General features: G+C 39.1%; 1 protein-coding gene across 1 annotated transcript in view; it reads left to right on the top strand.

Annotated features, from left to right (window-relative positions):
* Positions 1-26,571, top strand: part of gpr39 (G protein-coupled receptor 39) — a 37,697-nt gene that overhangs the window by 7,858 nt on the left and 3,268 nt on the right. The gene's annotated exons all lie outside the window — the stretch shown is intronic.

Below are 26,571 nucleotides of genomic sequence, written 5' to 3'. Positions count from 1 at the left end.
TCAGCCCCCCCCTCCGAACCAGCCCCGCCTCTCTCTTTAAGCGGTACCTGCAGGCAGTACACAGCTTAACGCGTAACGCCGAGGGCCGGGAAAACCTGTTTAAATCAGTCAGACAGCGGCAGCAACCACGTAAAAAAACAAACCACAATCTCGGCCTACGGGGCAAAAGCCATGGCAGATTTCCTGGTTGACAAATAATTGCCAGCATGGACAGTGATGTTCACAATATGATTTTATGTAAGCCTGAATGACATGCATCAGTTCTGTCTTATCGGTCTCGCTTGACTTGTTTGTGTTTGTATCGGCCATGTGGTCGTGGTGACGTAAACGCCGCTCTCGCCGCTGAAATTTAACGGCGGATCTGGCTACGATAACTGTCAAGTGGTGTGCTGACTCCGCCAACTCTGCGCACCACAGGCACGCGCCGGTGTGATAATGGTGCGGACCCACTGAATCACACCAGCAGCGGAGGGAGGAAGGACGACTGACTGATGTGTGTGTTCTTCATTCTTTCTAAAGTTCACTCAGTGTTCTGATGTCAGGAATATGATTTATTAACTGAAACTGAAACTTATTTATTTTATTGACATTTAGATTTGTTTCCACTGAAATATTATTGAGTGTATAAAGTGACTTTGATGTTGTAAACTTGCTGCACTAGAAACAATATTTAGTTATATTTAAAATATAGATCAGTTCCAATCCTGTTCTGACGTTAATCTTTTTTTTAAAAAGCTGGTTAGTGGCTTCACCCTGACTTTGGGAGGACGAGCAAATCGCAATGTTACTGTGTGATTGTTATTTTGTATGGCACACAGTGCGATCACCCACTAAAATGTGAAGGATTACTTCAGGACATCGTGCTTACTTCATCAGTGAACATGCTGTTTCACTTTTCTTCGTGCTAATGTGTGAGTGTAATGTGAAAAACTACAACCTGTGAGTTTTGAGCTTTGTGTTCTGTCTGAAGTGAACCCTTGGTGGAGGGGTCTAGAATCACCCTGAAGGAGTTCATTTTGCAATAATGACCGGCTCGCGGTACATTATCCCGCTTATTACACAGATACTTACTAAAGAAATCAATCATTTGACACCAAATATTGATTTAACGTTTTTTTTGCCACAGGCAATCTTTCTTTCTGATATGATTGGACTCGAGAGTCTACGATCAGAGGTCTCTTATTCATAGCATAAAAGATGTGGGTGCTTACCAGGCACAGAGGGATCATGAAGAGACACTTTAGAGTTGCATTATGGGAAGTGTAGGATCCAGCATTTTTGGAGTTGGACGCATAATGACTAAATATCAGGGTAACTCCGCTGTATCAAATTTAATTAGATGTAAGTTAATACTAAAACACTGGAGTATGCCTTAATATGCCGGTGACATCAAGAATTTTCAAGTTGTCGTTCAAGCTGTCAAAAAGCATCGCATTCACATTCCTAACTCGGACCTTTCCCAGTAAGGGGAAACTTTATGAAGGTTTGCACTCTTTAAATGCCCGCTGGTTCTATTTTATTTTTGAATAATCTCTGGTGAATGTAGTTTGCTGCAAGACATTTAGCTGACATAACATTTGCATGAATGTTTCCAGTTATTAATTCTAATGTGAGCTGTATTTTAGTCTGAGAATTCAATAATCACAGTTGTGAGAAAGAACAAATAAGCTATTCCCCAATCAGAGCGCTGACACTGCTGTAATGGAGCTTTGAGTTGATGAAGATGTTTATGCGGCTAGTTTGATTGAATGGATGGATTCCCTCGGGAACAGAAGGTAATGTCTTTTTGAATTACACGTTTAACAGCACGAGCTCAAAGTAAAGCTGAGCCAAACACAATAACATGGAGAATTTTCTAAAATGGTGTTTGTTTCAAAGGTTGATTTTATGTGTCATCTATGAGGAACGACAATTCAGATTCTGGGGCAAAATACTTGAAACAGGGGAAACTTCAGGCTTGTGGCTCGAACAGCTGAAAGCACCTCCGCTGCTTGTTCAGTGCTCCCTGTCTTACATTTCACATTTCTAATATTCTACAAGTCTCATCAGTACAGTATATTTTTAAAGGGGCACTTCCCAGAAGAGGCAGCTTCAAGATTCTTTTCATTTAACAAAGGCTGATTCATGAGACCTTAAATTATCATTGCAGACTGATGCTATATGCACTCATTATATGGTCCTCTTAGCCTTTAGCTAAAACATGTACTAAAACTTGGTGGTTCATGGCGGTTCTGAAAAATGCCCCAAAGATAACTAACGTACAGGGACATCAAGCTGTCCTTGCCTGATCCTTGAGCACACCTACTGTGTAACAAAGGGAGACCTGGAAGAGAGGGACGAAGAAGCCCGTTGATAATAGCTGTTGAATGTAGAGCTCACCAACTGACCGTCAGTGGTCAGTGACTTAACACACCCTCTGACTGACATTTTGGAAGTCCTCATCTCAGACCATGGTAGCTGTGAACATCTCATTTTGTTAATGATCTTATTCCATTGATTTATCTTAACAAACCTAAATGACCCCTGCATGTTTTAGCCCTTTTGCTACAAATCAAATAGCCTGTACGTTACATCACAGCTGACCATTTTGCAAACAAAGCTGCTGTGTTTGGAATGTTGTATGTCTATTCTACGCAGCCATTGCTTTCGATTCTTTAAGAAAACATTTTAGAAAAAAGTAAAAGAGATTGATAATTTTTCTGGGCACAGAGGAAAGTCAAATCGACTGGCTCTACCTACTCCATGTTGTTTGGAAGAAGTAACTGTTGCTACCATCATATATGCAATATTAATATGTATTAAAGCTTTTGGCTGTGTTCATTTTAAATCGTGCTTTATTGCTGTTTTTAGCTCAGTTTATTGGAAGGTTCCACCTTTCAATAAGACTGCCTCTGAAATGATCAACCCATGTGAGGTGAGTTGGAGTTTTGGTTAGTTTTTATTTTAGTTTTCAGCAGATAATCAGAAAGTATGGCACATGGGTGGTTCCCTAGTGCATAGAGAAGATGTTTTTGGAAAAGTAGGAAGTGGAAGTCTGAGACTAAAACCCGACAGTCTTGACTGATTTTGAATCAGGCAACATGTAATGTCACTCCTCAGTGTGTGGTGTCGTTTATCCAAACTGTTTGCTTGTACTTTATCTCAGTATCTGTGTGGGATGTTCTCAGTACACACTCCATCTCCACAGCCCTGCAATCAAGGTTTATTGCTCTACTTGTAACCAACAGACTAGAATATTGATGTGTGTATAAATATTGATGAGGACAGATACAGAGTGGATTATGTGTTTATGGTTGATATACAAGTCATAATGTTGCAATATTTATACCTCTATTGTAACCAAATAAAAAATGTAAAATAATGAAGATGTTTTTAGTCAAACAGAACTAATAGAACAACTGTTTGACCAAGCAATATTCACACAGTTAATTCTAATTTTTCAAGAACCACATACTTGTTAGCCAGGCCGTATTGTAATCAGCCCACCTGCCACCTTCTCCTCACAGCCACATTATCATGTCTATAATAACCACTTCAAAAAACAGCCCAGTCCTCATAAACAACTACTCAAGCAGCACTACACTGGCAAGTGGACTTCATCATCTTCATAATGGAATATTACATTTTACTGAATATTACTAGGGGGGTCATGACACAGTCTGCTGGCATCAATAGTATTCACTCTCCTCTTTATTGACTGTTGGCTTACTCTGCTGCAAGAATTATCTGAGTTTGAATTTGAATATAAATTGAATTGTTATTGCAGTTGGCAGACTGAATTGCACATTGCAGAGTTCTACTCTGATGCACACTCGTTCCTGTTGTAAGCACCGGTGTCAGTTATCTCTCAAGTGGCCACGTTCCTGTCACGGCTCCACTTTACCTCGAAATACCTTTTAATCCTGGTTGGGCTCTGCGACTTTGGAGAATAATTAAAAGCAGAGAACAACCTTGTTAAGGTGCCCACACATCACGTCCAGGACAGAAGGTTAATTGCTTTATAGTTTTTTTCAGTCATTGGGAGCCAGCATTTGGGAGATGAATATTAATTCTGTTTTGCTGCCTTCAGCCCTTGGCCTGTGACCGTTGACTTTTGCAGGCCCTTTGTGATGGGAGCGCCCAGTGAGGCTGAATAGATGTGAAAGAAGGGTGTGCATGGAGACTTAGAGAAAGTAAGAGAACGAAGGTGCTGTTGTTATTCTTCAACGATTTTCATACAAGATCTCTTCACATGTGTAATCACTGCTCACAACTCATTAATTAACACACTTGTCCAAAACACTGCATACCATTTAAAGGATCAGTGTTTAGGATTTAGTGGCATCTAGTGGTGAAATTGCAGTTTGCAACCATTGCCGTTAGTTCCAGCAGGCTTCTGCCAGACCAGCATAACATCAGTTAAAAGTTAACTTTAACCCAGCCCGGTTCTGTGTGAGAAGACAGCAGCAGAGAGCAACAGACTTGCTGTTTGAGCGTTCCCGGTGAACTCACGGAAGCCTTTGCCATAGGTTTGATGCCAGAGGCTTCAGAACAAACGAGAGGACGGCTGGTTCAGGAAGAATGACGCTCTGTGTGCAGGTGTAAATCACGCTCTCCTTGCCCCCTCCCCTCAGACCCGACCTCGAGCTTCTCAGCCAATCACAGCGCCATCCGTTTCCACTATACTCTCTGTCACGCATGCAAACATTCTTCTCTTACATGCATATATTTTCTTCAGACATACATACATTTTCTTCTTACATACATATATTATATATAATATTAAATGTATGCATAGACTGCATGTGCATGAGAACAAATGTATGAACGTGTGAGTGAAAGTATATAAATATGAGAGTGAAAATGTGTGGGTGAAGAATGAAAATAAATTAATATAAGAGTGAAAATATATGTTTGTGAAAGGAGAATGTATGTACGTGAGAGGGCCAGAATGTATTATGGCTTGTACAGCCCCTCATACCAACCCGCTTTGTTTAACGCAACCTGTCGCCCAACAAAATACTGTAGTTTAGTTAGTTAATGATGTTCTCCTTGGCCTTGGACGTAACGAACTCCTGGAGGCAGTAAACTAGTTAGCTGGACATGCTACATTAGTGCAGCTAAACACACTGTGTGTTGCATTTCTTACACTTTTGCTCTTGTGTTTTTGGTTTTGGAAAGGTTAAACAAACCATCATCCTCCAAATTCTTTAGTTTAAGTATGACTTTTACAGCCCCATGTACAACTTTCTTTACCAGCGAGTCACTAACTTAGTCTGTATGCCATTTGCTGTACAGGTAGCGTGCAGTTTGTTTTCCAGAGCTTTTTCATTGGAAAGCGCTGCGTGCTGCTGCTGCTGCTGAAAGCGAGGTTGATAAGACCAAAACAACGAGCTGAAAGCTTCTGTAGAGCTGAAGGGAGCTGCAGAGTCGGGTGATTATTCTCTGTGGGTTCATCGCTACAAGTGACACCTTTAACATTACACAGTCATTTGATCTATTGTTAACATTAAAATATTGATCAGTGCAGCTTTAAGACTTTACACGTGCAAGTCTGGAGTCTGAAAGATTCTTTCCGTCTTCCCCGACTGGCTGAGACTCATAGAGGCTGCAAATTCAAGTGGCTTCAAGAGACACAGAAACCCATGATGTTATATTCTTATCCACAGATGGTCTTGGGATTTAGTCAGTAGTTTGCAGTGAAACTCAGACTTTGTTTATGCTGTGAGAATACATCATGAAAGGGGGAAATTCCTGAATTACAATGCTCCCTTTGTAATGCTAGTCAAGTGCAAACACAGCTTATCGTTCACTAGTCATGCAGGGAAAAACATCAGTAAAAAAGGCACTGATGCCAATGTCACAAGTTCTTTTAGAGAAGTGTAAAATAATTCTGGAAAGCTCAGAAAACACTAACCAAACTAGAAGACCAGGCAGGGTGGTGAAATGCAACAGCAAAAATGTAATTATGATAATAATTACAATAATTAACTCTTGAAATCAAACATAATAAATTGATGCCCTCTAACAGTGTGAGAGAATCTCAGGGTGAATTATTCCTTTAAGAGAATTTATAACTTTCTTGGCCTTGCATTGTCTTGCCTGTTCCCATCAGCCACTTTCCTCCGGCCTGCCAGAGCGCGGCATTAGCTCATGAACTGCAGTGACAGCCGAATTGCTACCCATGAACCTCTCCTTCGGATCGATGGGGCTTATTTATTGTGTTTGACTACAGATTCTGACTCCCCATCGGCCTGTTTATGCTTCTTGGGTGGCCTCTATCAACCCCCCTTTTTTATCAAATATAAAATAAACCTCAGGGAGGATTTGTTGAGCCTCTTCGGGCAGCTCGATGGATGTGCCTCACCGTTCCTCCTCCCTAACCCTCCCCTGGCTCCCGGCATCTGCTCTGCACTGAGTGACAGCTGCATAGTTTAGTAATAAGCTCTAGAGCTCTTTGGTCCCTTGGCAGCCAGCATAGCTAAAGGCAAGCCTTTCTGCGAGTGACAGCCTGCACTCACCAAGCCGCCTGGGAGACAATCCTGCAGATGGCTGAGAGGGCGATGGACTCCTGGGATTGAGTGATGCTTGGATGATGTGAGGTGATCAGTTGTCACTTATTTTCCAAATGTTTTGGCTAAACATTGACCTATTTGATGTTTTTAAAAAGTCAGTATTCATTTTACAAAATCACAATTGACATTGTAATTTTTGTAACACGGAAGGAAGAAAGGTTTTTGTTCTTATTAAACAAAAACTCATTCTTGCAGATTGGATCCTTAAAACAGTATTCATTTATTTTTTGGCCATTTTGGGTCAGCGGAACAAGCTGTTAACACAACATTGACTTTATCACCTTATAAAACAGTTGCCAATAGTTAACACAATCACCAGTGTTGAGTCTAACGTTCACTGTCCATTTAGCTCTGTTTTGGTCTCCACCAACTCCTAAGGGAAATGACGTTTTAGCTGCTAAATGCTATATCGCTATATAGTCAGCTAGTCGCTCACTTTGTCTGCTGCTTGGTGCTGAGCAGGTGGTGTAGGTAGTGTAGGGTTTAGCTGAAAACAGCTTCCCTAGCTGAGGGGAACTGTCAGGTAATAATTCTCAATGGGTCTGTCACTACAAGCAACCCTTTCCACATTACACATAGCCAATTAAGCCATTGTTAATATGAAAATATTGATTAGTGCAGCTTTAATATATAGAAAATAATATTTTAGAAAAATGTAAACATTGAGTTAGCATATGGAAATTCTTCTAATAAAATCCTGATATGGTGTTGATGGTAAAATCAAAATTTTCAAAATTTAGATGTTTAGTATTTCATATAGCTGTATTAAATGTTTTGTGGGCGGGGGCACTTGAGAGCAGCAGAACAAACTGTAAAGACAAAAATGATATGTTAATTATATAATATATAATATCTTACACAGCTAAGGCTCAGATAGGTTTCGGCAGAAAAACGACTTGGTTAAGTTTAGGGAAAGTTAAATCACGAATCATGATATTCAGAGCGTTTTCGCTGAAAACAGCTGCCTGCTACTGCTGGAATAAGGTAGATCCACTGTTAATATAAATATATTGATTAGTGCAAATTTAAAATGTTAGACCAACTGAATAAATGTCCTGATATTCAAATTTTATCCCCCTCATTAAAAAAATCTGTTTTTTTAAGAGCAGGCATTAGGACATGTTTTACTAATGACATTTAAGTTGATGAGATGAACCTTCACAGGCGTCTGGAGTAGAGACTGCAGTAATGCTCCCAGCCTCAACACAGAACAAAGTGAGTCTCATTTAGAACCAAGATCAGGAAAAAAATATTTGGGAATTATCCTGTTGATAAATCAGGAGCTCTGTAGACATTGAGGACTTATTATATATTATATCATATTGTATTATATATTTGAGGACCATTACATCTTCTCTCTCCCGTAGTTTTGTGCTTTCTCATCTCTCTCCTCTCTCCTTCTGTCGCTTTCAGCAGGTATTTCTGCCTCCTGAGCTGCAGAGTCTGGATCTGTGGTTGTGGGCCACCTGCTGCCCCTGTATTCCTGCTCGACAACTGCTACTACAGTTGTTGTTATTGGCTCTGTTACTAATACTGACAATATTTTTCCCATAGCTGTCATTCCTATTATTACTAATTTATTAATATTAACACTACAATTACTATTCTACTATATAAAAAAAAAAATTCCACGTGGTATTTGCATTGTGCCTCCCTCTCCCTGCTCTATAGTAAAAGCGCAATGAGATAACTTCTGTTATGAATCGGCGCTATATAAATAAATTTGAATAAACAAATTCAGGCACACTAGTTACATTACATTTATTTAGCTGACGCTTTTTTCCAAAGCGACTTACAATAAGTGCATTCAACCATGTGGATACAATCCAGAAATTGCAAGAGCTGCTTCAAGTGCTACATTTAGAAACAATAAGGTAGAGGAAAGGGTTTTTAAAAATAAATGTTGCAGTCTGAACAGATGAGTTTTCAGTTTGCGACAGAAGTTGTATAGAGATTCTGCTGTTCTGATGTCAATGGAGAGCTTGTGCCACCATTGTGGAGCGAGGGCTGATGGGAATGTCAACTGTTTTGCAGGTATGATGCCGATGATGGCGCTAGATAAAAAGTTAAGGGATCGCCAAAGAGATTGCAATTAATAATGTGGGGAACATGAATGTCTGCACCAAATTTGATGGCAATCTATTCAATAGTTGAAGAGACATTTCACTAAAAATGTCACACAAATGTCATCCTGCTGGTGGCACTAGATGAAAAGTCAGGGGATCACCAAAGCAATTTATAATGATCCTCTGGGGACCATGAATGTTTGTACAAAATTTCATGTTAATCCATCAAATAGTTGTTCAGATAATTCAGTCTGGACTAAAGTGGCGAACCGACCAACAGACAGACATCACCATGCCTAGAACCAGATAAAACACCTTTATCTGGTTCTGAATGATTCTCTTCAGTAGAAGAAATGACGTTAACGTATGCCACATTAAAAAGAGTACAATTCAATATCGAGACCCCACTGTCAAACAAACAATGACTATTTCCATGGGCCAAGGAGCTGCTGGTCATTGCACAAACAGCAACTTAATGCACCACTGACACAATATGCTTTCAAGACAATTAACAATGAAAACTCAGAAATAAACAACTGATAAAAGGCAAGGTTTCAAGTCTATAGTTCCAAACCAGATCTGAACACTGCTGAGCTCCCTCTCTTCAGGAATCTATCACAGCACTCCTGAAGTTGGAAAATTGCTTTCTGCCTTTGTCATGTTGAATGCTGCTGAGGCTGAGGCTGCAGGCACAAGAGTGAGCAGGTGGGGTTGGAGGAGCTTTTTAATGTCCTGTGGGACGCCGCGCTTCAAGGAGCTTTGCCTCAATCAAAACAAATTGGCATGTTTTATCACGTTCACTCTTAAAAGAAATTAAACAGCAGGAGATGAGAGCAAAGCATGTGCACAGTAGGAAGGACTGTTTTTTCCCATTTGTAGTCATTTTTCTTGTGTTGCAACAATGCCTACATGATGAATTAGGGTGCTGCAATTACAAATGCTACAAATATGCATACAGTTATATCCTAATTTTTATCAGTGAATTTGATATTGATTCACTAGGCATGCATTTTCTGAATAAACAGAAACTTCGTTGACTTATAGATAACAAGACTTTACAAGGGGTTGCTCATCTTGACAAACCCACAGAGAGACAAGACAGAGCTAAGAGGAGACTGAATATTGGCTAGCACGTTAGCTGTGACAACTTTATAAGGTGATAACATTTCACTGTTGTGTTCTGCTGCCCCCAAGTGGCCAAAAAAGCAGCCTTAATTTTGAGACATACTCTTATTATCTTCCTGGCAGAGATTTAAATGAGAAGATCAATGCCTCTTTCATATCTGTGTGTTACATTTGGAGCTTTCTACTAAGCGTCTTCATCATTTTAGCCTTTAACAGCGATGTCAAGGTTTTCCCTTTACTGGCTGTACTGGATTTGAGGTAGCTAGCTAAATATTACTCACTTCTGACTGCTGGTCTTAATTATGTGGATCAGAGTTTTACTTGCTGGTAATGTTTTATTTTTAATTTTTTACCAACTACCAGCATCCTAATCAACCAGCAATCCTGTCATCCGTCATCATATCCTGAAAGTACAATGCAGTGTATGTTTTGGGAAACTCGTGCAGATATCGATTTGACTGTCTCCCAAATCATTCTAATTCTGGGAACAATGTACGCTGCTGTAGTAATGATTACAGTGTTAGAGACATCTGTTAGTTTCCTGTTGTGTGACACCCTGACATAGACACAAGGCTGACACATTTTGATTATCACTCCTGATTTGCCTCTTTACTAAAGTTACATCTGCAACACATACACTTCTAGAATTAAACTCTTTACTCTAAAAAACAGTCATGAAACTGAAGCTGTGAAGAGGATGTGGCTGGATGAAATTAACAGCTCACAGCTGCTTGTTTGGATTACTTCTACCTTTGATAACACCAAAAACTCTGAGGAGAGAAATGAGTCATTCACACGAAGGTTAACAGGCACCATAACATTATTACCAGACAGAGATAACAGATGGCCAGCTGCTCCTGTGCAAGAACAAACCCAACCCCAGTGAACCTCTAATGCGATGCATCATTAAATAGATCAGGGTATAATCAGTACTTGTGGTTGTCCTTGTACTGTTCATTTGTGATGGTAAATAAGGGTAATGTGAATTCATTTAGTGGAATAGACCACAGTGACTAAAACACTGTCTCAGATATGCCTGTTAATGCCAAATGTAAACTACATACTACTACATACTGTCAGCAGTGACGGAGCTAATTCAAACAAAACACACTCAAACACACTCATCTTTTCTCTCTGCTTGTCTGTTTCTTACTGAGCCTGCTGGGAGTATGGTAGGAATAAATATTGGTGTAGAAATCTGTGCACATACTTTAGTGTTAAGTAAAATGTGAGGGAAAAATTTGAAGTAATTCCCCATTTACACTCAGTCACTTCCTGTGTCTTGGGCAGATGGGATCGCTATTCAATCTCAAAAAGGCTATGGGTAAATGCATCCAGGAAGCATTCAAGTGAGACGCATTTTAGCAAGATGTTGAAAAGGTCAGTAAGCAGTCTGTGGAAATATCCACTCACTGTTTGATTTTCCTACATCCATGGTCTGTCTCCTGAGTCCTAGTGATAATGGCAGCTAAAGTTACACTAGGCTACAATTGCACAGAAATCAGCCGGTCTTCTCTGTCTCATTAAAACAAGGAGAAGCGGCTCCAGCGATTTCTACACATACAATCAATACAAGGCTCACCGAGCGATTATCTGTTCAACCACTGAGTTAGAGCCTGTGAGGATGACAAAACTTTTGTCGCTCTTTGTTCGCTCTTAGTTCATGAATACGATTCATCATTGTTTGTGTTATGGTTATTGTTGTGTGTTGTGTTATTTAGGTTATGGATAGTTGTTCTTAGAAGTTATTCTTCTGGTGTTTGTGGCAGAACCAAACAGCTTCAGGTGCATCACCACCTCCTTCTGGACTTGAGGAGGACCAAATCTGATTTACATGTACCCAGGAAAACTAAGACGGATTGTAATCAGATTTGTGATCTGGCCAACAGAGACATATGCAGTATGAGGCTAAGTGTCAATGAAAGTGTCTTCAATCTCATCTGGATACAAGACACTTGAAATGTGTAAATGGTGCCTAAGACTTTCAGAATATCGGGCATTCAGAATAAAAGTGGGGAATATTATAACTCTTTAATAAGAGTTTACAAGAAATGTAATGCAGTGCCTTATCAGCTAAATGAAAGCAAAGTGGTGTCAGAAATATAGTGAAAATACTATAAGCCATATCAGAAATGTTATTATTCCCAGCAACACATCTTCACTGAGCACTCAAAGCAGCAGAGGCCGAGATATTCAGACTTTTATGGCCTAGGAATGGAATTAACTATGGAATTAATAATAATAATTTATAATGTAAAGATGAGTTAAGAAGATGAAGGTGGTGCTTCTAACAAGTCTATTTTTCTTCTAACTTCTTTTTCTTCACCCTTCCCTATAGGTGTAATATCCTATAAAAGATGGCTCCATTCCCATACCAGTTGTTTCTGTGCTAACAGAGAGGATAAAGTCAGCTAGTGTTGCCAATTAGTTTTTTCACAGGAAACGGAGATATTGTGTTCAGCCTGTTTTTTGTTATTCTGCTCAGCCAATAAATGAAGTATTGTTATGGCACCTTTATTTAATCAGGGTAAAACCAACATCTGCTTCAGTCTGGAATCCTCTCAAGCATTCATGTGATTGATGCAGGCTTGTGTGAGGTGTGGTGAAAGGGGATGTGGTGTTATGAGTACACTTGGTCCTGCACTCTTGAATTCATTAAAAGTAATCAAATTTAGTGAAGTGTTTTTCAGAGCTGAAGTACTTCCTGCTGGTCTTGCTCCGGTCTCGAGAACACTTTCCTGACGTCTTGGATTTGTCTCGGCCTTCTGTCTAGAATATTGTGATTCAGAAGTACTGTAACGTATTTAGTGTTTGGTGCATTGTTGCTAACAGTTTCTCACATGACCAGGGTCACAATGTGGAGTGAAACTTAAGTTATTACAATATTATTATATTGTCAAAGACAGGAGTAACTCAAATTATTTGAATGTTGTTTTTTTTGGCTTCCAAAGGGGAGCATGACAGAAAATGTTTGGGAGCCAATGGTATAAAATATATTTACAATAATTAAAAACAACCATCACATGAAATCGTCATCATTACTGTCAATTACCCATCTTAAAGTGGACAAATATACTCTTAAGGTGTGTTCAGACAGAATAAGAATTTTGAATTTCACTGAACATACCAACTTTACAGACATTAGCTGTAGCTAGCTAGCAAAATACACAAGTGTGTCTGTGTGTTGTGTGTAGGTGTTTTCAGAAAGAAAGCAAAGCAAGTTTTCACCTCGAATTATCAGCATGAATTAGACTGTTTATGCAGTCTAGTGTGTCCAGTGTGCTTATTGAAAAATGTCCAACTTGCGCGACACATCTTCACCTCAGTTTGGTAAACTTGCGTGTGATCATGCCCGCTTGCATCTTTACATTTAATTTATATGAAATTGTGCTGCGTCTAAAACGTGCCTAGGTCTGAACACACCTTGACAGCTCAGCCTCTGTCTGACCTCAGAACTCACCAGAAACTCCAGTTCTCTCTCTTTGTTCGCTTCCCTTTTCCCTCTGTAAAGCCTCTGGATAAGCGAGAATTTTTGTTGAAGCATTTCAACTAGTGCGTGGTCGGTTTTACCTCAGTTCTGCTGGCCACAAATAATGTGGAATAATGTTCACTCACACCTTCCACTGACTTTGTATGGAATTGCGCCTAAAAATTTGCTTCGCATTCAGCCTGAACACATCTTTACACCAGAGTCGACACAGCTGTGATGTATACCAGGATATCACAGGATTAACCAGTCCATCTGTTTCATTATTCTCCTCTTATTGTACACATCCATCTTTACATGAGATTACTTATCACTGCCTGACGTGTGGGTTCATTTATGCTGAAGAAATTATGACCAGCAGTACTATACAATCTTGGCACACACTATCTAAGTCATCTAAGTCATCCAAGACCAAGATGTTTGACCTCACTGCTCACTTCAGCATCTCCACTCAAGTGGAACTCTGGAGATACAGATCTTCTGTGCTCTTTATATCTAATTATCATTGCATTACTTTGTTCAGCATTAAATCTTATGTCAGGGCCAGCCCCATATTGAGAGCACATACACAGCAGATGTTGTAGCCCAGCTCTGCAGGCAGATAATATAATCACATCATCTACATACATAAAAAGATTCATTATGAGATTATGAAATCACCACCACCAGATGTTTTACAAGCATTAAGCTGTCCCAACAACTAAAACATGACTGGACATAATATCCCACCCTTCCCAATCCCATTAATAGTATGGAAAAGTTGTCTAACCTGCATGGTCTGAAAGTCAAATGAAAACAAAACTAATTTAAATTGATAATTAGGTACTCCTCCAGCACAATTTTTATGAACAACTTCTGCATGATTGATTTGATCAGAAGCCTTTAAAGCATAAAAGAAACACACAATATGGTGGAATTATTGGCAATCATTTATTTTTCAGCAAATATGTCTGAGACATGCTTGCTATTAAAGCACAATTGATCATTATTTTTGTGAAGATAAGCAATTCATCGTGCCCATCAAAGTTTTCCCAGTCACTCTGGCGGGGACACTGGCAGAGCTATTGGCTATTGAAGTATCGCTGCTATTAATTTGACTTGTTTTATATTCTATGACTGGAACTTGAACTTGTGGTGATACGTGGTTTTACGTAACACGTGGACATCTTTGATATTTTAGATGTGCGAGGTTGTCCTCCTAACAAGCAAATTTTACAGCAAATGACCAAAAGGACATATGTTTACATTCAAGTGACAAGGCCGTGTAGTGGCTGTAGAAATTATCGGGAGCAAATGAGGAAATAGTGTGAATGTTCGAATTTGAAATGGGAGTCAGGTGTTCGCTTCCTGTTTCCTCCCAACAGTCAACGCGGGTTTCTTTTAAGCATGACCACAGTCGTTCCCTGACCTTAACGAAGTAGTAATTTTAACCCAAAACATGATCTTTCCCTAACCAAGTTGTTTTTCTGCTTACAAATAACCAAACCTTAACAGTAGCGGCGTCTGAAAACAGTTTTATTTTTGCAGTGGTGATCTGTAGCGGTTTGGGAAGGCACTGACAAACTCTGTCATCCTGCTGATACAGACATCAGATCAGAAAACGCTTCTGTGTGTCGGTCTGAGGGGGCGTTACAAATGATGCACTTTGTAATTTGGAGGACTTGTTGCATGTTGCAGTTGTGAACATGCAACACATGCAATCACATTTCATGTTGTTATCTGGCTTTCTGGCAGCTTGAGACACTTCATTAGACCTCACTATCATGCCCTCAATGAAGTCAACAAGGTTTATTAGTTTTGACATTTCCCAAAACTTCATTATAACAATTATCTTGCACTTCTTTGTTGAGCTTAAAAAACAACAAACATAACACATCACATAACACACCTGATCTTGGAACTGAATTCGATTTGGCTAAGGTGACACAAGAACCTGCAGTTGCAGAGGAAACTGTTGTAGTAACACTGTTGGTGACAGCTTGTGAATTTTAACTTTTAATGTTATACGAACATCTTTCAACCTCAAACTGACACACAATGAAATTTGTATAAAAAAAAGATCTGCATCAGACTTAGACCACAGCTTTGCTCAAGAACATCTGTACAAATTCAAAAGCATCCTTTTTTCCAAGATAACAAACATGAATCTCCAGAGCAGGATTACTGTATCCATCAGCAGGCACCCATGTCTCCATGAGAAATCTCTTCTAAGAAGATTAAATTACTTCCATTATGAATAATATTCCTCTGACTGGCTCAAGTTATTCAAGTGCTTTAATGACTGAGGATCTTCTGTTAGCCTTCAAATTAATTCGTTCACACTCTTCCTGGATTTCAGCCCAACATTACAAACAGTCACTTCTTTCCCTATTTGCAGTGGGGAAGAAATCACTCTATTTGTGCCTGACAGACTCATAAATGATTTTAGATTTTAGAGGCTTTTGTGGATAAGATGTAATAAATTCAATGCTGTTGTTAGAGAGCAGGAAGAAACCTTTATTGACTTTTTGTCTAAAACTCTTTTCAATCACTCTTAATGGTTTAAGTTAACCTTCTAGGTATTAGATGGGTGTTTGCAATGAAGGACTACACAAATTTATGCCTGAGAATTTAAAGAATTATCAGACAATATTTGACTAATTGAAATTAAGGATGTTTTTCTGTGATTAATGTCTACCTGGCACTATCTGAGTTGGCCTGCTAGTTAAACCCACCCATCTGGCAACTCAGAAACTCATTATTATGCAATTGTGATATGCCAAAATTCCACTCTACAAAAAGCTCCTTTACTCCCTGTGGGTGTAAATCATCCACAGTGCTTCTGTCCACTCTCTTCTGATAGTGTGTGTGGGTTCAATGGATATTTGTTCTTGCTGTTACAGACTTTGATCATGTTTGCCTTCATCACAGGTTGCTTAATATCAACAGGACCGACTTTCGGCACAACTTCATCCAATGTCTGAGTAGAAAATCTAACCAGATCGATAAAACGGCTGCTAGATTATTTCTTCATCTCAGAGTTCTGCATGGCATAGATTTTCTCTTTCATTTTCATTTCCTTCACCAGTACAGAGATGGTTTGTATTAATGTGTGGCTACACACTTATTCACTCACTCTAATGTTACTGCGTATGTGTGATTAAACACATAAGCAGTTTATTATGTAGTATTAATTATGTATGAGCCTGTATGGAGTTTTAGACAAGTCAAAAATGTAACTGAATGCATCATTAAGCAATATTGTTGTTAGATAGCTAATAATCAATTTTCCCCACCACATTTCCAAATTTCCTAATGCTTATATAATAATGAGATGTTCTTGTCCATGCATGTGCAGGGCAGGGATTGGTCCATGGTGTGTGTGTGTGTGTGTGTGTGTGTGTGTGTGTGTGTGTGTGTGTGTGTGTGTGACATCGGTGGAGCAATTAGTGGACAATTGTGTGACTAGCTAGCTTGCAAGCTAATGCAAAAACGGTTAGCTAGCTATCACCACTTGGAAATTTTTAGTTTAGTGTATGAGAGAAGAGAAATTAAATCACTCAAATGTACAAAATGTCAAGGTAGGGGTGGACGATATGGCCCAAATCTTCTATCACGGTATATGTAATTGTATATCACAGTAACGTGAATATATCACGATACAGTATTGATCACACGAGAATCCAGCCCTGATATGCATAGCCTTCGACGAATACGTAGCAGACAGTAAGCAGTGTTTCCCCTAGGTTGACTACTTCGAGGGGGGATATAACTGTCAAGGTTATAGACAAAACAGTTGTTTTTTGCTAGTCACCATTATTAGCTTAAGCCTATGGCATTTTACACTGCATAAATTAGCCTAGCGGCTAGCAGACTTTTCCTCTACTCATAGCTTAAAGGGACAATTACCCCAAAATCAAAAATACATATATTCCCTCTTACCTGTAGTGGCTGTTTATCCATCTGTTTTGATGTGAGTTGCTGAGTTTTGGAGATATCGGCTGTAGAGATGTTAACTTTTTAAAAATGTCAACAAATATAACAAAAAATGCTTCTGAAATACATTACCTACGCTAGCTTTAAGCAAGCTAGCCACACAGTCCTCCCGATTGCTCCACTGACACACACGCACACACACACACACACACAAACTCTGGACCAATCGTTGTTCTGCATATACATGGATACACCCATCTCATTATCATATATGTATAAGGAAAACTGAAAATGTGGTGAGGGAAAATGATCTTTTTGTTAATACAAAGCATTATATATTGTTTTTACACTTCATTTTAATTATTTATTGAAAATAAATAATAAATAAACTGAAATCTAAACTATAGAAAAACTATAACTAAACTAAACTATAACTACATACATAAACTACATATTTTGTTTTGTATTAAGAGAGTTAATAAGTATATTTTGCCAGCTCATACTACAGTAAATCCCTTACTGATGCACACTGAAATGAACAGTTGCTGATGGTGAAATCTTATAATCATGCAGTAAACAAGTGAATAAGCTCATCATGCAAATCAGTCACGATTTCATCACCCACTCATTTACTCCTTCATTAACACTTTTCATTTAGGTAATTTTATAGATTTGACATATACTTTAAATCAATATGCAATCAAGACAATACAGCAGTCTTGAGTCTTCAGTCAGGCAGTATTCATAAATACTGGGGGAAATATTTCACTTCTCGTGATTATTCAATTTGAATCTACAGAGCCGTTTCCAATCATGGCACTGAAGGGCATCAATGATGTGGTGATGCCCTCTATTTGAAAAGTTCCTCCCTGAGTTATGAAAGACATTTTGCATTCACAAAAGCCCTGCTAAACATTCATGTGCAGGTTTATGCAGCCAGCAGTGCAGGTGGGTGGTTTTGGAGCAGACAGCCTGCTTCCCAAAGAGTCTAGTGAAGGACTCAAATCAGCTGCAGCAGCTGCAAAGTTTTCAAAATGACCATTTTAGAGTCTCTGCTTGTGCTGTTCAATATTCATTCCATTACAGGGCACTTAGTATCATAATCAGGTTTGGACTCAGACTCTTCAGTGGGAGAGATTTACCTGTTTGGAGCTGTTGGGATGTTTAGTGGTCACCCTCTTCACTCTGAATGTGTGTCTAGACAGCTGCACAACCTGACTCCAGGGGAATTTTATTAAATATTTATCAGTCAAATATTAATACATTAGTTTCACAAATCTCCCTTGACTCCTGGCAGTAAGGTTGAGAGACTGTTGTAGTCGTCTGACACAACTTATCAAAGCCCAGGGCATGGAATAATTGTAACTTAAAGGTAAAGGAAACTCAAAATTGTGAATTGTAACTAACTAGCTGGTCTTGCCATCATCTCTTAGAAGTGTCATCATTTTCTTGACTTATTTTTTTCCCTGGTTCCTTGGAAAAATTTGGTCCAAATAGGGAACACCGCTCTCACCTGGGCATCACCTTTGATGTGTGATTGACAGTCATTAGTCTAATTCGATGGTGACTTGGCGACTTCTGTTGTAGTGCAGCGTTGAACAATGCAAGGACTATTAAAGGAGAAACTCGTACATTTGTTTAAGGAGCTTATTTCAAGTGTGCATTTTTGATGAGCAATTGCTGTCGCTGTGTAAGCACCGCTAACCTTTGTAACAAATACATTGCGTTTATTGTGAGTCAGACTACTTCACATTAAAAGCCACCCTGTGTTTCGCCAGTTGAATGCTTTTAATGTAAAGCAGCAGAAGTAAGAAAATGTTGGGTTTGCATTAGCAGAATACAGCTCTAATACAGCTATAGGAAAGTGAACAGAAACCATTGAGGCAGATCTCAATGAGATCAAATTACAAACAGTAACGCTGGATGACATGCATGAATATTTTACTGTGAATCCCTTGTGTGTGTGAAGGCAACTAGAATCCTGCGTGGGAATGGCGGACCCCCCCACTAATCATGAAAACTACTATGTAGAGAGTCGTTCTATATAGAGATGTTTACAGAATGTAAACACTGACCAGAACAGCCAGCAAAAGGATCAAAAATGGGATTTGATTTCATGAAAAGAAAAGATGAACCCTTTGAAAGTGAAAGGTTACACTTTAATCTCCGTCTTTCATGGCTGCAAGTGATGAAGAGGACTTAATAAAGACTTTTTAATCTGTTTTCTCTTCTCAGCACATGTTTAGCAATGTTAATTATGTTTACTTGAAACAACTCACTTACCCTGTTCTCCCCTACTGTGTACTGCACCAAGGAACCAAGACGCTCAGTCATACACTCCAATTACAGCAAAGACAGACAATTAATTGTTCCAATAATCTGGTTTAATTGCTTTCTAATTAGCGGACAGTTACATTTTTCCCATGGCAGGGAGACAGTAAGTCTGTGTGTGTGTGTGTGTGTGTGTGTCAGTGAACTCAGGGACATCACTGATGAGACTGTCAGCTTTGATTGCAGTTTTGAGGCAGGCGCATTCAGCATTACAAGAGTGGAATATTAATAATAATAATTAAGATTTATCAACAACATGTGAGTGCTTCACACATGGAGTGAACACATACACACATGCACTTGCACAACTTTAGCTGAACACACTCCTCTTTGTGGGGACGTTACTGATCTGTGCTGACTTAGTGGCAATTTTCCAGATGAACGACTAGACTGTGATCAATGAGCCGACGTGACAGGTAGAACCGAACCAAAAAAAAATCCATCTCAAAGAACGATAGTGCCATTTCATACATGATCTGTTGCCTCGATCAGAGTAAGACCACCGATAATAAAGACAGCCTTGTTGGCTAATCAGTAACAAGCTGCATCATCCCTCTAAGTGACATTTTAGTGGCCTGTTCAATTTTTGTTCAAGTTTTTAAATGCTAGAACTAACTGCCAAAATGCATCATCCCTCCAAGTTTTATTGAAACTGGATCAGTGGAGTGTGTGATATTGATAACATCTTCATTTGGATAGTTAGTGTCATTTATAAAGATGGCAGGATAAAGGATGGCAAGTTTTCCTCAACTGCCCATACGGTGTAGAAAACTGGACTTTCTAAAAGCTGCAATGTTCCACCAATGGGGGGCAGGACTGGAGTGACAAGCTAGGGGCGCCTGGGTCAAAAATAAGCCACTGGCCCATTGTGGTGCATATTACCAGCAATATTTGTAATTATTCAAATTAAAGCGGAAACAATTAGTCGATCTAGCAGAAAATGAATCAACAACATTAACGATTAGTTATCATTTAAATCACTTTTCAAGCAAAAGTGAAAAAAACTAAAGAAAAAATGTGCTTCTTCTGGCTTTTTCATGCAAGGGTTTGCTGCTTTTCTCTATATGTCATTGTAAATCAAATATCTTTGGGTTTTAGACTGTTGGTCGTAAAACAATAAGCAATTGGAAAAAGCCATCTTAGGGTCTGGGAAATTCAAATTGCAATTACCACAAACTAATTGCCACACAGTGAACACTGGCGCAGTTACCTGCTTTTCCCAGTTGCTAATCCAGCCTTGCCAGAGGACAGAAAGTCTCCAAAACAAACACAGACGACATACTGTCTGCTAATCAAAGATATTGCGGCACGATAAAACATGGTCTACTTACACCCAGCAGACACAGAGCTAAATTGGAGTTGTGTTTCTGGTCACCTGACACATGTAAGTCAAACTCTCACTCTCCTTTTAGCTCTGGTTGGGCTCCAGTAACTCCTGTGAAATCATTTTTTGAAAGCAACGTAATGCCGCCTGGATGTTTTTTTATCATCATAATTAGGAAACATTGTTAATTTATTATATCTGGCAAGTAGCAATATGGTGATACTGAACGTAACTGCAAATCATTCACTGAATTTTTTTCATTTGCTTTCCGACCATATCTGCTCGTAGTAACTAAAGCATGATTGTTTTTTATTGTTGTGTTTGGTTTTGGTTAAATATTAAAAAGTCAACAGTGACTTGAAGCACAAGACACAACGTATTCACTTCATTAACATTTAATTTAAACCACGATCTTCCGCCAACCATAAACAAAGTGCTTTTGTTGCCAAACCTTACCATGCACATGACTTATGTGCAGCAAATCCATTTTCTTACAAATGTATTTGGCACAAATTATTTAGTATACAAATGTAAGTTCTCGGTAATGTGCACTTGGTTTCTCTGAGCTTGTTTACTGGAAATAGCTGCCTACGGTTATAACACTACAGTCTGTGTCTCGGACATAGAACCAAAACAATTAGCTAAAAGAGGCTAAAAAGAAGCTAACAGCTATTTAGAGTTGCAGAGTTGGGTGCTGATTTAAAATGGGTTCAGCAGAAGGAGCAACCAGTTTCACATTAGAAGCCATTTGATTCAGTGCTGATCTCTGAAATATCACAGGTTTAAAAAAACAAAAGTATAGCGGGTTTAAAATTGAAAACTTGACCTTTATTGATGGTGCCTCCTCTCATGTCGATGCATGTAAGTTTTTAAAATGCCAGAGCACAATAAATCATCCTCCCACATTGTGTCAGAACAGTGGTGGTGTATGGGACATCATGTTCAAAATAAAACTGCCTTTAATTACAGCATCCCCATTTGTCCAATCAGGGACATTTTTAAAGGCTGGAACACAATGTGATGATGTGTCCAGGTTTCGTCAGTGCTGTCTAAAGATTGATTTGACGGAAGCGTGTGAACACAGCTTCATTCAAAGCTCCCCCTGATTTTAAGGTTATGTTATGGAATTGATGAAACGTTACATTTGGCAACAAGTCATTTTTCTTCAGCAAGCACATGTTTTACAGGTGGGACCTGACAGGATGAATCTAATAGGACTTGATGTCTTTCTTTTATAAAATGCTCAATATAAACTTCATGTTGATTCTTCATTGCCACTGGCTTTCTCTCTAGCTGTAAATGTCTGGAAGCATAGAACTCCTTTAATTAAAAGCATCATGCATTTTGACATCAAACAGCCTATTATATTCCATTAAATACTCAGTATAACAGCCATTCAGAAAGAAACGGACATGGTGGTGCTTGGCAGGGTGTTTTTATCCAGACTGCAGGTTATAGTCAGATTTGTAGGCAGTTAGTATGCTAAATAAAACCCTGAATATTACCTCCTGTTAGACCCATACATTAAAATAATGGTGGAGTTGTCATTTAATTAAAGAAAATGCTTATCAAGTCATACATTTGGGATTGGCCTAGCTGACCAATAAGTGTTTGGGTTTTTGAAAAGATCAGAGAAATGGAATGACAGTGAGTTTTCTCTTTATTGTAGGAGTTTTCATTAACATTACTCTTTTGTTCCTTTTATCTTAAAGCGCTAAAATCACTTCAACTTTTATGTTAATTTTATTTTAGACCTTCTGGGTAGTTTTCTGTAGTGCACTGTTGTATATTGTCAGTGTGTGATGTACATGACTGTGGTTTGATGGTGTGAATGTTTATTTTTAACAGCTGAATGTAAGCAATTTTGAGATGTCAGTCTGTTTTGAGAGGAAACTATGAGGGTCTATACCTGGGCCTGCATACAATATATTGACCCTATATTTGACTGATTTTCACACTTGTCATCATTCATCATAATGAAGCCTGTCAAATCGATCAATAAAGCAATTCTCATAGGCTTCTTCACTTTCAGCAGGTATCATTTTCAATTATTGTATGCCAATGCCAGATTGGAAAGTGGAAATAGAGGCAATCTTGCAAAATTTACAAATTTATAATTAATTTATACAATTAATAATTACTAATTAGTTGACCATTTTAATGTCAAAGCACAGAAAGGTCAAGGTCTATTTTGTCAGAACAGACACAATTCCAAAAACATGTTGGAGCAGATGATCTTTTGCTGAACACAAACATTATTTAGAGAGAGCTGTCTTCAAATCAGTTTCTTTCTCTGCCTCTTGTGTTCATAGTTAAAAAGGCATTGGGCCAGCACCAAATCTGTGATGATGAGGCGAGTGACCCTGCTAAGCAACAGCATGCATCGCTCTGGCAACAGGGCTGATCTTTCCTAACAGCTAGTAGGCTTGCGTCACATTGGCAGGCTGATGGACTGGCCACTGGCCCCACACTGAAGCTGTGTTTGCACATGTTGAGACCTGTCCTGTCGCTACATTGCATTGTGGAAAATGAGCAAGTTGTAGCAAGTGGTAGGAAGTGGAACCTGTTCAAAGAAAACCAGACCTGTGAGTCTGACACAGTGGTGCTTCAAGCTACATGCTTCATGTTTATGGTGGTACTAGATAAAAAGTATCACCAAAGTTATTACAATTCATCCTGAGAGGAACATGAATGCACCATTAAAAATATCCAGAATTAGCTATTAGCAGTTCCTGTTTGCAGTGTACCCATGGATGTACAGACTATCACTGGATTACTTTGATACTGAAGAAAAACTTAAAAACATGATTCTTGGGCAAGTTCTGGAGTTATCAGGGGCGTCTTTCTTGCTGAGTGATCAACGGTCCGAACCACAATAAGTAACTTCCACTTGTTTTTAGAGCTTCCAAAGTCATCAGAAAACATCCTCTAGGGATTGGCCAATAACTAGGGATATATATATATATATATAAACTTTTATGGCAATGAATCAAATAGCTGTTGAGTCTGGACCAAAGTGGTGGATTGACCGACTGACCGACTGGCATTGCCATCCATAGAGCCAAGCTGCTAGTGCGGATAAAGACAAATCTGCCATGACCACTCACCTGCAATTTGGGGTTTTTTGCCAGCAAATGTGGTAGATCTATTCATACTGATTAAAAAATAACCAAGAAGCACGCTGTTTTTCTTCAAGGGCAGCTTAACCAAAATATGTTCACACCTCCCCAGTATTTATTTCACTTTTGAGACATTAAAATAGAGCCAATAAGACTTTTTAAATAACTGAAATGCACTTGAGGGTGCTGAAATCCCCAAATTTCCACAAAATTCCTGATGTTATGTGCTTGGTGTCGTCACTGGTAACTATGGCCTGAATACTATCTCTTGCATCTTTGAAAAAAACAAACTCAGACATGGGCTGCAGTCATCAGAGCTGGCTGACACTTGAGATTAGCATACAGTGAGTATCACTGCTTCCAACTGAACAGAAGCACCTGAACCAAAATCTTACAGGTGCCTCTCACTAATAATAAGCACTAGTCTTGTCTACATGTAAACAAACATGAGGAGAGATTTCAACCTACATTTGCCTCTTTGTGAAGAAAGCTTTTTCACATTTGTTTTTCTCGTTCTCGTTCTCCTCAAATGAAGCTGGAATAAAGAAATTCCCTCAGCAGTCTTGGATGATATAAATAAATGCGTTGATATCTGTGTTCCACAGCAGGAAGTGATGTCTCAAGCCAGATCATTTTGTGAATGTTGAAAGGCTGTTTGGTCATAGCTTAAAACTGCAGGGGAAATGGATAAACACTAGATTAGAGAATGAGGATTTGTTAGTTCTTCCAAAGACTAAACACATGACTCAGACATGACAGATGAGATAAGTCAGCTGGTTGAGATAAGTCAGCTGGTTGAGATAAGTCAGCTGGTTGAGATAAGTCAGCTGGTTGGTTTAGCAGTCAGAGACCCGTCCTGTGTGCTGGAGGTCAACGCACTGGGTTTCACTTTTGTGAATCAGTAGTAAACAGTGCTCAGCGTACTCAAAGGTGCATGTGCGGGCACTGTTGGTGATCTTTTGGAGCACCTGCAGTACAGTTAGAAATAGGAATGGATTGGGAGGAATAAAACATCAGCAGGTATGATGAGCCTGTCCGTTTCAATCAGCCTGTCTTCTTCCCTCTAAAGGGAAAGAGTGATGCTGTCTGCATCACAGGGCTCTGACAGTTTGGTGATAGAAGAGAACAGTCTGGAGGAAACTGATGTCAAGACTTCAAGAACAAATGGGTGTCACTGTACAGGAGGTTCAGAATTGCAGGGAGTTCATATAGCACTCTATTAAAGATAACATTAAATTAGTCTGGGAGGAGAAAACACCTTGGTGTGCACTGGTGGAAGAAGTATTCAGATCCTTTACTTAAGTAAAAGTACTAATACCACACAAGTCCTGCTTTCAAAACCTAACTTGGTAAAAGGATGTAAGTATTATCAGCAAAACTTACTGAAAGTATCAAAAGTCGAAGGACTCACTGTGCAGTAAAGTGCTCCCTGTCAGTGTTTTCCTGTTACAGCTGATGTTTCTGGATTAATGTTACTGCTGCATTAATGTGTGTGTTGCATTTTACTGCTGCAGATGTTTAAGGTTGAGCTCATTTTAACTACTTTATAGGCTGTTGAGTAGTTTAATCTGCAGCAATGCATCATGGTCTATAACGATCATCATATGTTTGTAGCATCGCTGTCCTGTGAGAACCACGTATCTCTAAAAAGTCCACTTTTCATGAGCTCAGAAAAACAGCCTGTTTTCAGCTTTGTGACGATGCGTTTTCCAGCGGATCCAGGGGGGTTTAAATAGTTTTATTTAGCTTAAGAAGGAGGAGAATTTTCTCAACCCATAGATAAGAAGGGTATGGACAGTTGTGATCTGAAAAGTAACTAATAACTAAAGCTGTAAGATAAATGTAGTGGAGAAAAATATTACAATATTTTCCTCTGATATGTAGGAGAGTAGAAGTACAGATAAAGTTGCATAAAATGGAAATACTCAAGTAAAGTACAAGTACCTCAAAATTGTACTAAAGTACAGTACTTGAGTAAATGCACTTAGTTACATTCCACTACTGTTGGTGTGATAATGAATCATCATTCATTATCATTCGTGATAGTAGGAAAAGAGCCAAACAGACCTTGGCAGCGAACAGCCAGTTTCTGATATCAGATGATGTGACAGAAGCAGTACTGTGCAATTTTGCGTTGATTGTGCAATGATTGTTACTATTAGCACTTCAACTGCAGTTCTACTCCAACAAGTTGAGTTGACTGACTCAAAAAACACTAAACAAGTGAGAAAGCAAACAGGTAGTGCCGGAGAAAACTGGACTTGCATTGTTACGTACTGTATGCAGAGGTCAGAGGTCAGTGTGACCATCATGTATCATGAACTTCTACCTGCCTGCTGAGTATATTTTTTGGCAAAAACGATAAATTGTTTTACAGTCTCTGATGGTTGCCTGGTAACTCTCCAGAAAGTCACTTGACCCAGCCAAGAAACAGTTCGGCACATAACCCACCCTATAACAACTTGTACATATTAAACAAATGAGAATTTAATTAGTGAGCTCTAGAGGTGCTGGTAGGGGAATTTTGTTACCTTTGGACGGAGCCAAGCTAGCTGTTTCCAGTCTTTATGCTAAGCTACGCTAACCATCTCCTGCTCTAGCTTTATATTTAGTGAACAGACATGAGAATGGCATCAATCTTCTCAGAAAG

The sequence above is a fragment of the Siniperca chuatsi genome, linkage group LG12 (genome assembly GCF_020085105.1).
Source record: "Siniperca chuatsi isolate FFG_IHB_CAS linkage group LG12, ASM2008510v1, whole genome shotgun sequence".
NCBI lineage: Eukaryota > Metazoa > Chordata > Actinopteri > Centrarchiformes > Sinipercidae > Siniperca > Siniperca chuatsi.
This window is presented reverse-complemented; position numbering and strand designations above follow the sequence as displayed.